This window comes from Balaenoptera ricei, chromosome 13 (assembly GCF_028023285.1).
Source record: "Balaenoptera ricei isolate mBalRic1 chromosome 13, mBalRic1.hap2, whole genome shotgun sequence".
In the NCBI taxonomy this organism is placed as follows: Eukaryota; Metazoa; Chordata; class Mammalia; order Artiodactyla; family Balaenopteridae; genus Balaenoptera; species Balaenoptera ricei.
In genome coordinates, this window is record NC_082651.1 from 81885376 (window position 1) to 81901312 (window position 15937).

At 45.3% G+C, this 15937-nt stretch overlaps 1 protein-coding gene across 2 annotated transcripts in view; it reads right to left on the reverse strand.

The window, feature by feature from the left end:
• The window catches only part of MAPRE3 (microtubule associated protein RP/EB family member 3), a 48467-nt gene extending 35085 nt beyond the window's left edge, over positions 1 to 13382 (reverse strand). Inside the window, exon 1 of one of the 2 annotated variants that reach the window (XM_059893404.1) lies at positions 13214 to 13382. The gene's annotated coding sequence lies outside the window, so the exon portion shown is untranslated. The remainder of the gene's footprint in view (positions 1 to 13213) is intronic. The other variant, XM_059893403.1, reaches the window with a different exon arrangement.
• Between the last annotated feature and the right edge of the window lie 2555 nt (positions 13383 to 15937).

Sequence of the window (15937 nt, forward strand, 5' to 3'; positions counted from 1 at the left end):
TGGTATCTGTCCTCTTCTTCCCTTCTCCCTCTCAGGGGAGCTGGTTTGGCCTTCCCGGTTTCCGGTGCCACTCCTTCCTAACGTGGAGACCGAGAGGTCCAAGAGCTGCTCTTTCTGTTACTTTTGTCCAGTAGGGACGAATGTGAGGGGTTTTGGTTTATTATTGCAGCCACTATCTACTCACTCCTAGGAACTGCCTCACAGAACTAAGGACTGACAGCAACAAAGTACCCCTCAGAAATCCACTCATTCAGCAATTATTTGCTGAGCCTCAACAATTTCTAGGTCTTATATGGATGAGTCAGTCAGTCTTGATCCTTGATTCATGAAGCCTGTTACCTAGTGAAATAGGTAAGTAGTAATAAAATCATACAAATAACTACGTAATTATAATCATATTAAGTGCTGTAGAGTAAACATATACGACTAGGGTGTTTTGAAAGCAATGGCTTTCTGCCTCTTAGTGAAAGATACATTTTATATTCAATCCAATACATACACAAACACACACACCCAGACATAGATAATAAAACAAAAGTTCCATTAAACAATTCTTACTCTTACTATGCGTGATGCCCTCTGACATTTTCTGGTCTTTTCATTTGTTTTTTTTTTTTTTTGGCCGTACCACGTGGCTTGCAGGATCCCCGACCAGGAATTGAACCTGTGCCCCCTGCAGTGGAAGCACGAAGTCCTAACCACTGGACCACCAGGGAATTCCCTGGTCTTTTCATTTAGAAAATGCTGGTTACAACCCAATAAATTGGTCTCACAACCAATTAGTGGTTGTAATCTACCATTTGAAAAACCCTGTCATGGGGTCCCCAACCTGGAGTGGAGTGGGGATGGAGGTCACAGAACACTTTCCCCTAGGGAATGACATTTAGGCCAAGACACAGTGAGGTTACGGAGACTTGGTCTAAAAAGGCCAGGAAAGAATGCTCCAGACAGAGGGAACAGCATATGCAAAGACCCCTCATTTAATAGAAAAGGAAAGTGGGGATCAAGGAAGAGATGTGCCTTGTTCAAGGTCGTATAACGCTAAGCCCACGTCTCCTAACTCCGAGTTCAAGGTTCTTAAGCGTACTGCAGCCTATTAGTTTACTCTTCCTCTTCTTTTTGCTACTGATGGGCCAAGGGCTAATTATTCAGACCTAGGCTGACTAGGAGGCAAGAGAAAAGAGCAACGGCAGGGGGCCATGTTTACAAAGGGCCCGTTTAGTTCTCCATGCAAAACAATGCGCCTTAGTGCCTACCCCACCTGGCTTGAGGCCTGCACTGGCGAGCTGTTTGTTCCTTCCTGGTAGGGATTGGCTGGGAGCCATACTCCTGCTTAGTCCTGGCTTTAATGAAACACCATTTACAAAATGTCCAGGCAAGGTTTAGACTCAGCTTAAGGCCCTGGAAAGGATGCAGAGCGCTGGCCCTGGCTTTTCCATGTCCCTGTGTTGATGCTGGCACTCCCTTTCCACGTGTTTCCACCTTGCTCAGTTCCCTGCTTGGCCCCTGTGACTGCTACACATGGTCAGCTGTGTAAAGGGCTTTAGCTGTGTGGTATGATGGTAATGTGAACATGGCAAGTGGAATAGAGGACACAACCAAGGGTGTCAGTCAGAGTCAGGGTCAAAGTGGATGATCTAGGAGGACATGAGAAGGAGAGCGGTCACAGGAGGCAAGGGCCTTAGGCCAAGTTTCAAAACAGGCAAGAGAGAAACAGGGCTGCTATATACAGTTGTACAGTTTGTACACTGCACAAAGCACCCAGGGAGGGGATGGGTGAGGCTGAAACAGAACCCACAGTCCACTCACAAAACTGCGTCCCTGGCAAGGGGCTGTATCTGCCTGGAGGAAGAACCTTCACGGACAGAGGCCAGAGAGGAATGACTCGGTAGGGCTCCCGGGCAGAGTCGGAAACAGCCAGACCCACACAACAGTACATCGAAAATGTGACTGCCGAGCCTAGGGAAGGTCAGCCTGCTCAGGTTTTAAACACTAAAACCATGTGGGTGGATAAGGGCTGGTGGTTGGGTGCTACTCCGTAGCAACAAGCTGTGACCACAGGAGCAATGGCTGAAAGCAAAGACACCTCACAGTGCAAGCCCCTTATCAAGCCGGACTCTGTGAAGCTCCTCCATCTTCATTTCTCCTCCATCAACCTCAGAGGTAATCCTGCCACACCCTGGAAGCACAGCTCTACACCAGAGATTTTAGCTACAAAAATGTTGCTGGTAATACGTGCCCATGTTAAGGGAAGAAACAACAACAACAAAAAACAACAACAAAAACACCCCCAAACATTCTACAAAGGTGAATAATTAAAAGTAAAAACAGCCTCTTAAAATTAAAATCTTCCTCTGTCAAAAATCTCCTCACGGCTCATCGCTCACCTTCCAAACCCCCTTTCGGTTCTCACTGGAGCCTGTAATTACTTTCCCCCTCATTCTGCTGACAACCAGTGCCTGTCTTAGATTTGCACTGCTTCCTTCCACCTCTGACCTTAGGGCCAGCTGCTGCACTGCCATCTCAAACTCTGCCTCCCCAGAAACCTTGCCCCGAGCATGCTAAGCCACCCCCATCCTTGTGCTGCCCCACTTACTGCTGCTTCTCCAGGCTGGAGGACTTCAGAGACTTAGCCCTTAGGAATTCATGGGTCCAACTCAGCCCTCACCCTTGCACAACAAGACTTTCATTCACCTCTCAAACGCCCAGGCTCATTTCTCACAGTGGTTAATTCAGACCTTCAGGACCTCGCCCTCCCACCTCAGCAAGCAGCCTTGGCTCTGTCTCACTAAGGAAAAGGTCTTTTATTAGTAGGAACTCCAGTCATCTCCCCTGGACTTCACCCTGCAAGTCAGGGGTAGAAAGAGCTATACACTCTCCTCCTATCAGTCTCAGAGGAAGGGAGTCCTTCCCTCTCCTGCAAAGTTATCCCTTCCCTGGTGTTCTCAAGATCATTCCTATTTGCTCACTTTCTCTCTTGTATGTGGATTATTTTCCTCAAATAACTCCTTTTCCTTTCCACCATCAAACATGCTCATGTCTCCCTATTATCAGAAATCATTCCAAGTCAATACTAAACTATTACTCTGATTGTAAGTTGGTTGGATCACCATGGAGAACAATGTATAATAAGGCTATTAAAACAACAACAATATGGAAACAATCTAAGTGTCCATCAGTGGATGAACGGATAAAGAAACTGTGGTATATATACAGAACGGAATATTATTCATCCAAAGAAAAGAAGGGAATCCTGCCATTTACAACACGGATTGACCTTGAGGGCATTATGCTAAAAGAAGTAAATTGGAGAGAGAAAGACAAATACTGTATTATCTCGCTTATATGTGAAATCTAAAAACACTGAACTCATAGATACAGAGAACACATCGGTGGTTGCCAGAGGTCGGGGTGGGGGTGAGGGAACTGGGTGAAGGTGGTCAAAAGGCACAAACTTCCAGTTATAAAATTAAATAAGTCCTGGGGAATATAATGTACAGCATGGTGACTATAGTTAATGATACTGTATTATGTATCTGAAAGTCGCTAAGAGAGCAGATCTTAAAAGATCATAACAAAAAAAATTGTAACTATGTGCGGTGATGTACGTTAACTAGACTTATCATGGTGATCTTTTTGCAGTATATACAAATATTGAATCATTATTTGCACACCTGAAACCAATATAATGTTATATGTCAATTATATCTCAACTAAAAAAACCCCAACATTGTTTGTACCATTTGCCTCAGTAACTCTGCTTTATAGGATATACCCCTGAAGAAATAACCCAAAAAGGAAAAAAAAGTAATTTGTCCAGTGATGCTCAGAGCAGAGATACTTACACTTGCAAAATATTGGAAATACCCTAATTGCCCAATAATAGATTGATGGTTAGCCACATTTTGGTATCACTATAATGGAATACCACAGAGGGAATGGGATACTTGAAGTGACAAACCTATGGATTATGCTGATATAGAGAAATCTGCAGATGAAGCACACTTTAATACACAGAAACTACATAAACAAAAAATACATGCTTACTAAAATTTTATATATGTTTGTTGATGAAGAATAGAATTGTAACAAAAAAAGTTTGATCCTGCTGCTTCTCCTGGTTACTACTTTTCTCCCCTTCCCTGTTGCCGTTCTCTGGTGACTATCTATTGCCTCTGCTTTCTCTGTACCCAGTTCCCTGCTTAACGCTACCCAATCTGGCTTCCATCTCCAGTGTTTTACTGGAGTGACACCCTTGCCATGATTTTCTTCTGGATGAATCCTTGAGTCTAGTTAAACCAGCAGCACTGAAGCTCTCCTCCCTTGCTCTGAAGCCTCCTACTTCCCCACATTGCTTCACTTTTTTTCCTAATTATGGACAATTCTCAAAGCTTACTACTTGGGGCTCTGGTCTTTGTGCTCTGTACCCAAGACCCCTGGAGAAACCCCCTTTCAGGGAAGCCATCGCTCCTGTGTTGTTGATTCTCACACCCATAGCTCCATCCAACCTCATCCTCAGCTTCTGGGCTTTTGTGATCACTCGACTTGGATGTCTCCAACTGTCGTCTTTAGTTCTCCATGCCTAAACCAAAACTTATCTCCAAACTGTCTCTTCAACTTCCTAATTTCTGACTAATGTCCCCAATGTTGTCCAAACTCTCACAGCCTCAATCTGGTAAAGGTGACCTACTTATGATCCTTGGCCAGTCATTCCTTCCAAGACGCGGCACCTTGCCTCGTGGAAAGCCCTCTCTGGTGTCCTGTCTACTCAAAGCCTTCTCGTCTTCAGGACAAGCTCAGGGTCTGCTTCCTTTGTGAAGTCTTTTCTGATTACTCCGGTTCACAATGATTATTTTCCTCTCAGAGCCCTTTTTGAATTTAGACCCTGTAGTGCTAGTGACTCACAATACGCTGTTCTTTTCATTTCTTTTGCCTGAACTCTCCTACACATCTGTCCTCTGCTGGGCGGGATCCTGCGTTACCCTGCATACCCAGCTCCGATATGCTTCCCTCTCTGAAGGCTCCCCCAGCTCTTACACGCTCAGGGTCACTCTTCTGCCTGGGTTACCAAGCACCCTTTCCCATCACTGCTGGCGTTCCCACCCCCTTGTGTGATAGCGATTTATATAATTTTGTGTCCAATTCTCTTGCCAGAATGTTAGCTGAGTTCCTTAAGGGCAGACACCATGGCTTATACCACAAAGCAGCACAGATGTATTATCAACACCCAGTGTCGTCATGCAGGCTAATCATCCCACACATCCACCTTATCTTCCAAACCAGACTGCAGTTTCTCATGGACAGGGGTTGAATCTCATTTCTTTTATAACCCATAATGACTCAGAATACAAAACAGAAAGGACTTGGAGATATCTTATTGAGAGTACACTTAGAATAAGGCCTTAAGAAGACAATATGCAAATTTATATGAATAACCTATAAACCTGGAAACTATACTATCTGGGGAATACAAATGTTATCAACTCTCAAAACACTGTACCTTGCTATTTTAGGGCCAGCATAACACATCTCTGTACTTAGCAGTGGTCCTGTCACTTAAAGGTGTTAATAGGATGCCCAAACTGGGAGCTTTCAGCTGTGAACTCTACCCATCTAAAATCAGGACAGATCACAGACTAAATCAGAGACCCTGATAAGTGGCAATAATCTGCAGGGACGGGAGTGGGGGCTGACGGCTGTCTGCCAAGAGTCTGGTGCTGCAGAAAAGTCTAGCTACACAGTGCATGTTACACCACTGGAGATAAGCCTTCAGTGAGACACTCCCCATATGGGAAGGGATATTTAATTTCATCCAGTGGTCCAAGGCCTGCCCCTTTCACATGGCACAACACACAGTAGTTCAATTATGATCCTGCTGATTCAGAGCAGCTGAGATTTCATTTCTTACCAGGCAGGAAACACCATTTAAATTACCAGGTGACCAAGACAACAACACCCTCAAGAGAAGATGAATGCTTCTCCCACAGTCACTCCCTCCAGGTGGTGGAGTGTCCCCAGCGAGCCACACCCAAAGACATGTTCACTAATAATCCCAGGTGGCAGGGCAGGCCTCCACCCCGTCTGGGACAGGTGTCTGGGGAGTCAGAATCACTTGGAAGAAGAGGCAGACCCTGCTTAGAAAACATTTATATAGCAGCACAGGCCGAGCTGTGTGATAAACCACATGGCTCCTCAGCTCTACGTCTTGGTGCTCAGAGGTGGGCCGACACCACCACTGGTAGAGGGCAGGTATCAGCCCGCTGGACAGGCCACTGAGATGATGCACAGTGTGTACGTGGATGGGAAAATGAATGAGAGGACAGCGGCCGGGCCAGCCCCTCCCATCACAGTCAGCAGCTCCAGGGACCCGGCCCAGCCCATCCCCGCAGCGGGCTTCTGCTGCCAGGTGGCCACCCAACCTTCTCCACCCACGCCTGGAAGAAAAAGGGCCTCTGAGCTGATGGCGGAACAGAATATGGCCAGGGCAAAGGGAGGAAGGAGGCTGCTGCAGGCCTGGGTGGAGTCTTTCAAAACAGATAGTTCAGATAGGTGCACAACCGCCAAAACAAGGGAGAAAGCTTCAAATGAGGCCCCTGAGACATGGGGGAACCAGGACACCAGAGAATCTGGAAAGACATGGGGAGAAAAAGCCCACCCAAATGGAGCCCTGTGGTACACGGGGTTTTACTGAAATCTGATAAATCTAAACAGCAAAAGTTAAGAGGCAAAGAAGAGTATATTGTAAGACACTTTCTTTTCATAATTTTTTTTTACATCTCATTCGAGTCAAGAGAGACTACTTCATTTGGACGGTTGGACTTGAGAGTTTCTAGACTATGGTTTTAAGTCACACACCCACACAGTAATACTCCAGGCACGCTCTCTCTAAAAGAAGAAATGAAGTACTATCTAAAGGAACACCTTTGAGAAGTGTTTACCTTTAATCATGACCATAGTGAAACAAAATAATAAAAAATTAAATACCTTGAGATTTTCTTAGCGATTGCTGTACTACATGGAAACTATACAACACTGGTTTAAAAATTTTGTAATGAAAGTTATAGCTGCTTAATGCAGAAAAGTTTGGAACACACTGAAAAGCACTCAGAAAAAAAAGTAATCCCATTACTTAAAGATAATCACTTATGGTTTTGGCATATGCTCTTCTAGGACCTTTTCATATATTTTAAAATAAAATTGGTACCATTCTTGACACACAATTTTGCATCCTTCTTTCATTGATTATATCAAAAGTTTCTGATATCAAAAAATATTCTACAAGATTTTTGATGCCTGTGCAGTATTTTATCTAGGTGAACTGACCAATGCCTAATTATTGATCCTTTTGGTTGTTTTAACTATTTGATATTATTAATAATGATTATAATTAATAATGTTGCATTAATAAAAATCACTGTATAGGTATTTTTATATACATCTCAGATTTTCACAATATTCCTATAACAGCAATCTCTGATCTAAACATATGCTCCTTTTAACGTTTTTGATACATACTGTCAAAAAAACTACTTGGCAAATTTGAAGTCATGCTTCTTGCTCAGTTATTTTAAACATATCACACAACTGCTATGTATCTCCTATATACAAGAAATAGTTTCAGGAAAAAAATCATTTTACATGGAGTCAAAACATTTAGATAGGCCAAATCTTTATTTACTTCAGGCAAATGATGTGTCCAGAGCTCAAAACACCAGTGTTACGTTATACCCGTTTAGGAAAGTTGGTAGGGCACGATGCTTGTGAGAACAAGATATTGGACTTAGGCCAGTATTAGCCAGTCAACTCTACACGGAGCAAAAACCATACTTGGCCACAGGAAGCCTCACCAACCTTAGCCAACTGTCACACAAATTTGTACTCTTGGCCAAAGGGAAGATTGCGTGATGGAATGTGGATTACTCATCATAACCCATCCTAACTCTTGGTTAAGCAAGTCAAAGCACGTGTCCAATGATAGGTGTGTCATCTTTCTATAATAAACAGGACATCTGGCTAGGAAACACAACTAGGAGAAAATTAAAGCTCAATAATACTTAATAATTTTGTCAGTTTATCAGTGATTCCTAGGGGAAGCAGTTAATAAATCACTGTGGGAAAGTTGTGCTCTATCAGCCCGAGCTGATCTAAAACGCAGCTACCATAACGGAGTAGGTCAGCATTTCAGCTGGGTGCCATTATACTTCGAGCCCGCTTGATGCTAAGTAAGGGGCACGGATTTTTCGTACAGGTCATCTGGTCAGATGCCATTTTCATCAATAGTTGAAAATTAAAACAGCTTATTAGAATAACAATGATTACTTCAACTGTTCAAGAGAAGGAAGGGACAATTCTCAAGAAGGGGATGAAAAGACTAGGAAGAGGTGGTGAGGTAGGAGGTCAGTGAAGTATCCTGGGCTGCCAGGAAGCAGCCACTTTGGAGGGTCCTGTCCTTACCTACGAGCCTGGTTTGCTGCAAACTGGCTTGGCCTGTTTGAAGGAAGCAGTCTAACCCTATCTGCCCCAAGCATTGACGGCTCCAAGTAAGGGCAACTGCTTCTTGCTCACCAACATGTACTTACTGAAAAACAACCACTACGAACTCTATTGGTCTTCATTAAACTACAAAAGCACACATGCTTCTTACAACAATTCACAGATAGAATTATATATGAAAAAAAGTTCTCCTTTGAGTGTCCTTTTCACTCCTCCACACTCAAATTCCACTTCCCAGAGGTTAAAACTATTGTGTTTAAATTTTCAGTCTTTAGATGCCTATTTATGAGTATTTTCTTTCCAAATGAAATTTTTAGGAATTTAAGTTCATTTGTGTTCCACCTGAATGGCTTGCCTGGGCTCCCTAATCACGTGGCAGTCTCCGCCTTGACTCCATCTGGAACCGTTGCCACCCCAAATGACCTCCCTTTACCTCTCCTCACTAGCAAGGAGGTTTCCCTCCTAAGGCAGATAGCTCCTCTCCTGGGCCCTCTAGATCTCCCAGATGCAGAGCTGATCTAAGCAGTCACCAATTAAAGCTACACCTCTAATAGTAGAGGAACTGAATGAAGGCCATTGCGAGCTTGACTCACGAGGGAGAGCTCAGCAGCTTTTCCATTTCAAATTAAGATCACTCCCCAGACTGGCCTCCCCAGCGGAGGACTAACCGCCACCACGACATACACAAACGCACGAAGTCTCTGCTCTCTTAGTCAACTGCTCCCGCCCTGCCAGCCTTTCAGATAACCAGGTCAGCTGAATACATGGAGACAAAGGGGCAGTTCATATACTCCTATTTTGGCAGTTGAAACAGCACTGCAAGTGCCAGGTCTTCACAGGATAAATCCCTCTGTGCATGTCAAACACACCGAGAGGGCTGCTGGGAGTTGGGGGTTGCTGAACTGAGGGGCCAAGATAGACTTAGGTCATGATAAAATTTGGAAAGCATTATTTTTTATTTTATACTTTAGTAATATAAATTAATGGTTGCTATCTCTTAATAAGCAGGTGCTCTACATACTTCCTTTCATTTAATCCTCCCAATCACCCTGTAAAACAGATGGTTATCACTTCAGGCTTGCAGATGAGAAAACTGGCACTCAGGTTCCATAACTCACCCAAGGCCACACGGTCAGGAAGTGGTGGGACTGGGATTTGAATGCAGGTTTGCCTGCTTCCAGAGGCCAGACCACCTCCCTTTCTCAAGGATAGGGATTAGAAATCTCTATGGCTTCCAGGAACCACAGAAGGTTACATTCTGGGAGCTGGAAGATAATCCAGTTTGTTCCTCCTCTCGGCCCCCTTTCAGCCCTCTCCACCTTGTTTCCTGGAATACAGCAGTAGCCTCACAGATAAGAAGTTGCGAAGACTTCAAACACCCACCTTTGTGTTTACTTTACGTTAGATGATGCAAATTTAAGAAAGGAAAAACTTCCTTGAAGTTGAAATGCAATGCGTGGGGAAAAAATATTTTCGAGGTGGCAAGAATAAATATTTAATTAGACAGTGTGACACTCAATTTCACCTGGCTTTGCAATCAGACAAAAAACAAGCCCTTGTCTACAGGGCTAATTACAGACTACTAAATTATTTTTTATTAAAACCCTCTGGAATATTAAACATGAGGGATGAGGTAACATGGTATTGTAGAATAGCCCTAGACTGGCAATCTGGGTTCTAATCCTGACTCAGCCACTAATAACTACCAACATTAATTTGCATGGTGTACACAGTTGACAAAATGCTTTCACATACTTTCTACATTAGTTGGGTGACCTCAGGCAAGTCACTAACGCTTGGTGTCTCATGTTGAAATCTGGAAATGAGAACACTGAACCATCTGAAGTCCTCTCCACTTCTAACATCCTATGGGGGGGAGGACAGGTGCCTTAGGATCTTTACAAATATGTCTGTGAACAAATCAGATGCATTCTGGTTCAGAAAAATTACATTTTCTGCTCAGCTTCTGAAAGATGTTACTTGGCTAAATTCAGGTATAGCTCATAAGATGTTTGCTGCCAGCTAGTTGGCTCAGCTTCTGGAGGGTACCATATGAAGGCCTTGGGATGGATTCCCACATAGGAACTTTCCTCTCTTCAATAGCCAACTGCCATGCCTAACTCCAGTCAATCATCTTACATACATAACCCCACAGAGTAGGCTGGCTTAGGGAAAGGACTTAAGGAAATCCGTCCTCACAATGCATGCACTCTGAGGATCATCACATACCCAGGAATATTATAAATATATTCTCAGTTCTAAGACACGCAAATCCCTCCTTCAAATCTTGCCACTTCCTGGCTATTTTAACGTTCCTGAAATTAGGAGGCACCGTAGACTCAACATATATATTTTGATCTGGTAGTGTTAAATGAGTTTACCTAAAAGCTGCTGGTAAATTGCTGGTGTGTCTTAGAATCAAGGAAATATAGTGCTACAAAACTACAACATAGATCACATAGATTTAGGTCTAATTTGGTTCAAATCATGTCCCTCTCCCTGATCCTAACAATTACACTCAGTAACAACTGGATAGGCAACGTATAAGACACAGGTTATTAGCCCTGCTTCCCAACAGCAGCAGTTTAAAAGGCATTCCATCATCTCATAAAATACAGGTATGGATTTTAAAGGCAAATTAACCTATATAAAAACCACTGTGATGCTCTGGAAATGTCCTGTCCCACAGCAAACTGTAAAGGGAACATTTTACTCACACCCTCCTGATCTATCTAGCCTTGACACATTTTCTTGCTTCTTAATTCACAACCCTCCACCCCAGTAATATCGCTGATTCCCAAAATACACTCAACCCAGGAGGAGTAGCTCTCCAGCACAGCTGTCCGCTCCTGCCCTGCTCGGGTATTTCGGTGAGCTATGCAACACAGAGAGGACCACACAGAAGGAATGTTAACTCTCAGGCCCCACAGTTCCCATCGCCCCGCAGGCAGGTGCATCCCACCAAACCCCAGACTGGCATTCGAAACAGAAGAAACTGCACTGCTGCATGGGGGCAGTAGTTTTCCTGAACTTCATCTCTATGTTTAAAACTAGGGCGACAGCCGTCTTTGCTACTGTAAACTAATCTGATGGGCATGGGGGTGGGGAGTGGCTCTGAGGAGGCTGCCAATAGGCCATGATTGAGCAAAGTCAAGGCACAAAATCATTATTTCTCACTGTTTGCAAGCCAGAAACTCCAAATTTGTGGGTTCTTCACCATGATTTTTAGAACTGAACCATCTACGCCTTTTGCACCCTGAAGTAAAAAAACCCAAAGCCTCTTCTACTGTTTAACTGGGTGATATTTACACGTATTTTCTAACAGTACAATGAAATCTGGAAGCAAAAAAAAAAAAAAAAAAAAAGAATCAAAGGAAGTTGGCAATGAGGTACACACTATAGTTAGGAGCCCTCGAGTTGAGGCACGTTTATTAAGAGACAGCTTCTGGCTGTGCGCACCAACTCTAACTTCAGCTCCATTTCTTCTGAAAAAAGAAAACAGTTTGGGATCCTGCTCTATTCCAAGATCAGGGAATGCACGATGGGCAGGTGGATGGGGAGCAAACAGGGAATTGTTCAAATATGCCAGAACCCCTATCAGGTGACAGTCCCCACAGAGACACAGCTGCAGGAAACAGGGGGTGCAAGCCTCAGCCCTACACCAGAGGGAAACCTCAGTTCTCCTCCTCCTTCTCCGCTCTGCACATGTTATGTTAAAACTCACTCTTACCCAGTTGGTTACCACTTGGAATTTACAGGTATCAGAGATCACAACCCTTCAATATACAAACAGTAAGCATTTGCTACGGGTATCAGGCCTGTTTCCAAACCTGCCATTATATCCGTGTTGTACTGCGGGGGGGCGGGGGAGGGAAGGGACGGGGGGGGAGGGGAGGGAAGGGGGTCGGGGGGATGGAAAGCATGTTAAAGAGTACTGCAAGATGCTTATTCACAACGCACTGGAAGCTCAGGAACTTCAGCTCCCAAACGCAACCTTTTCTTCCCCTCCCTCCACTCTCTCTAGTCGCTCTCCACAGCGCCCGCCAAAGCCAGAGCTCAGCCCACTAGAAGGCCACCGTGCACTAGCGAGTGCTCACTAAGCAGTAGCTGATCATGATGATGGGGCGGAACGCTTCCCAGCAAATCTACTCGGAAAGCCCCACAAGCTCTTAGCAGCCAGTTAGAACTGTCCAGACCTGCTTCCCCACGCCAGCCGGGGCAGGAGCGTGTGGGTAGGAAACCTGAGGCCCCAACGTTTGGGCAGGCACAACGTCCCCCCTCCCCCCAGTCTCCCCTCGCTCTCTCCCTTGTCACTCTTTTTCTGGCATATCACTGGGGAAAACCCGAGAGGCCGGAGATGTCAGGCCCAAGAGGAGTAAGGAGAAGGGACAAGGGCGAACGGGAGGCAGTTTTTTGGGGAAAAAAATCTGTCCAGAGCAGAGGTGCGGTAGCGCCGCATCCAGCGGGGAAGAACCCCCAAGGTGGGTCTGTGGGGAGAGAAGGGGAGGGGGAGTGGCTCGGGGAGGCCTGACGGCTGAGGCCGCGGGGAGCCCGGGAGAGAGGGATGGAGGAAGGGAGACAGGCGTGGGGGAGACGCAGTTGGGGGGCGGGTGCGCGGGTCGGGAGGCGAGGGGGGCAGCTCGGTTCCCCTCCCCCAGCTCGGGCCCGGGCCTCCCGCTGACTCAGCCCCACGGCGTCGGTCGCCTCGGCCCGGACTCACAGTGCGCGAGATGGCTCCGGCGGAGGCGGCGGGGGAGGGGACAGGCGGCGGGGGCGCTGCGGCTGAGGCTGCGACTCCGGCCGGCGGCTCTGGGGCGGAGGGTCCTAACAGAGGCCGCCGCGGTCTCCGGCTTCAACGCACAGAGACTGCGGGGGAAGAGAGCACTGCGCAGGCGCGATGCGGCCACCGCTGTCAGTCCGAGCGGGGCGGGGCCAGGGCACCAGCCGTCTCCAAGGCAACTGGTTGGAGCGGGAAGGACAGCCCCTACTTCCACCTTGTGTTAGCAACTGCGATGGGAGGTGGGGACGACGAGAACAGTCCCTCTAAGTTACCATAGCAACAAGGAGAGGACACCGCCTCATAAATTTACGGCGGTATCGAGGGAACGCTCTTACCTTGTCACCATGGCAACTGGAAACAACCCCTTCCTTTTTCCTTAGCAACAGGGTAACAATTCCTCCACCCTAACTGATCACAGAAAGAACAACCATTTACACCTGATTCCATAGTAGCCAGATGATGGATTCTTTTTTTTTTTTTTTTAACATCTTTATTGGAGTATAATTGCTTTACAATAGTGTGTTAGTTTCTGCTTTATAACAAAGTGAACCAACTATACATATACATATATCCCCATACCTCCTCCCTCTAGATGACGGATTCTTATCTGTATCACGGCTACTGCAAAGGAGAAAGGGGAGAATATTTCTTCTCTTTTAGCAACAGGAGAGAGCTAAGGCTGGGTTTTCTCTCCTCTCTTGGTTTATGGCCTTCAATCGCAGCCTGTTACTCTAATCCCCAAATTCAATTTTCCTTTGCCTGTGTTAAACATTCCTTTTTGTCTCCTGCCAGAAAGTCTATACCTTTACCTCTAAATGGAGCTAACAAAATTGTCTATACACATGTCACGAATTTTTATCAACCTTATTGTCTCTGTCGCAATGCATTTGTAAACGATGCCTGTTTCTTCATCTTGCCCACTAGCTGGTTTAAATTCTACCCCCTCATAACTAGCTCCCTCCTTGATATGTTCATTGGTGTTCCCGAATTCCCTGTTCTAGGTCAGCTTTTATGGATCTCCCCAGCTCTTCTAGATCCCTCTTCTTCCTGCCCACACCTACCATCCTTGTCCTCCAGTGCTCCACCCAGGGCTCCACTATGCTCACCACTTCATGATTTCATTAGCTTGGTTCTCTTTGTGAAAACTACTTCTGGGTCTCCTTCCCTCAGCCCTGACTCCCGTGGATATCTTAAGGTCACCTCTGTACCCATCTTGTACATACCTCCTTTTGTATACCTCCATACACATCTTACAGTATTGTCCTTGGTTTGCACGTGTCTCTTCAATCAGACTACATGCCCCTTGTAGGCAGGAATTCTGTCTTATTCATCTGCTCCCTCAGCATCTAGCACCCAATATAAAACATAGTAGAGTTCCAATAAGTGTTTATGGAACTGGATCAAGTGAAGACAAAGATTTTCTTCAAAGGGTCTTCAAAGAAGAATCTTTTTTGACCCCCAAAAAATAAGTGAAAGGAGTCAAAAGGTTAAAAAAAATTTTTTGTTCATCCTCACTTTCTCTGACCTAACTGCCTCAGAGTCTCCACTAATATTTTCCTTATGATCTTTGCACATATTTAATCTTTAAGTACCACTGATACTATTACACCTCTCTCACTCCCTTAGCTCTCCATCTTAATGCCAAAACTCTAGTCATCTATTAATTGAGACTCTGGCATTCTCTATTTCCTGACTCCTCACCTGTAGCTAGTCTCCCTTCTACACTGTCCCTAATGTTTCCACTAAATAAATTTTCTCCCAAGGTACTGACCTCTTCAATGATTCCTGTCACCCTCTATAATCAGTACAAGCTCTTCATGCCTTACTATTCTACCATCTCCTAAACCAGCTCAGATCCAGCGCTCTTGGTGAACATCACTGGATTCTGCTGGGCTTGTTGACACGCTGCATTCTCTTCGAATGACTCAGAAGTAAGAATTCATAGGCTAGCATTCTTTTCTGAGTTTCCCTGTATAGCTCCCAGAGATTCCACCCCAGGACTATGGGTGTCAAAGCACTCTGACTGAGCCCATTTTCTCAGGAGAGAAGGAGAAGGCAGCTGACTACAAATAGAGTAAGAAAAGAGAGGGACACAGCGTATGCTGAGTCAAGATGGTCTCCACCCATCCAAGGCAGTTCTCAGAAAGGGGAGGGTTTCTTGTAGAGGATAATTCCCAGGGCAAATCAAGGGGTTAGGACAGTAAAAATGCAGGCTACACTTTTCTTAGCTACAGAGTTGGAGAACTGAAGCTGTTCCTAACTGTATCTATAGGGTGTCTGGGTGCCACAAGGACAAGGGAAAATTTTCAGACTCAGTTTATTTTGCTCCTCCATTCTGAAGTTCCAGCACATCTCCATGGTTGTAGGTGTGGACTTGGATGGCATAGCTGGCTGGTCCTGAGTAATCCTGAGAAGAGACTATGGTCCTTGTAGCGCCCCATTTGTCACACATGGGATAAAGGACCATTCTACAAAGAGTTTCTGTATACCCTTCATCCAGATTCTCCACACGTTAACATTTTACCGTGTGTCAGTTATTTATTGCTGCAAAACAAATCACTTTAATTTAGTGGTTTAAAACAACAACCATTTCATTATCTCTGTTTCTGTGGGATGGGAATTCAGGAAGAGCTCAGCTGGGTGGGTCTGGCTCAGGGTTTCTCA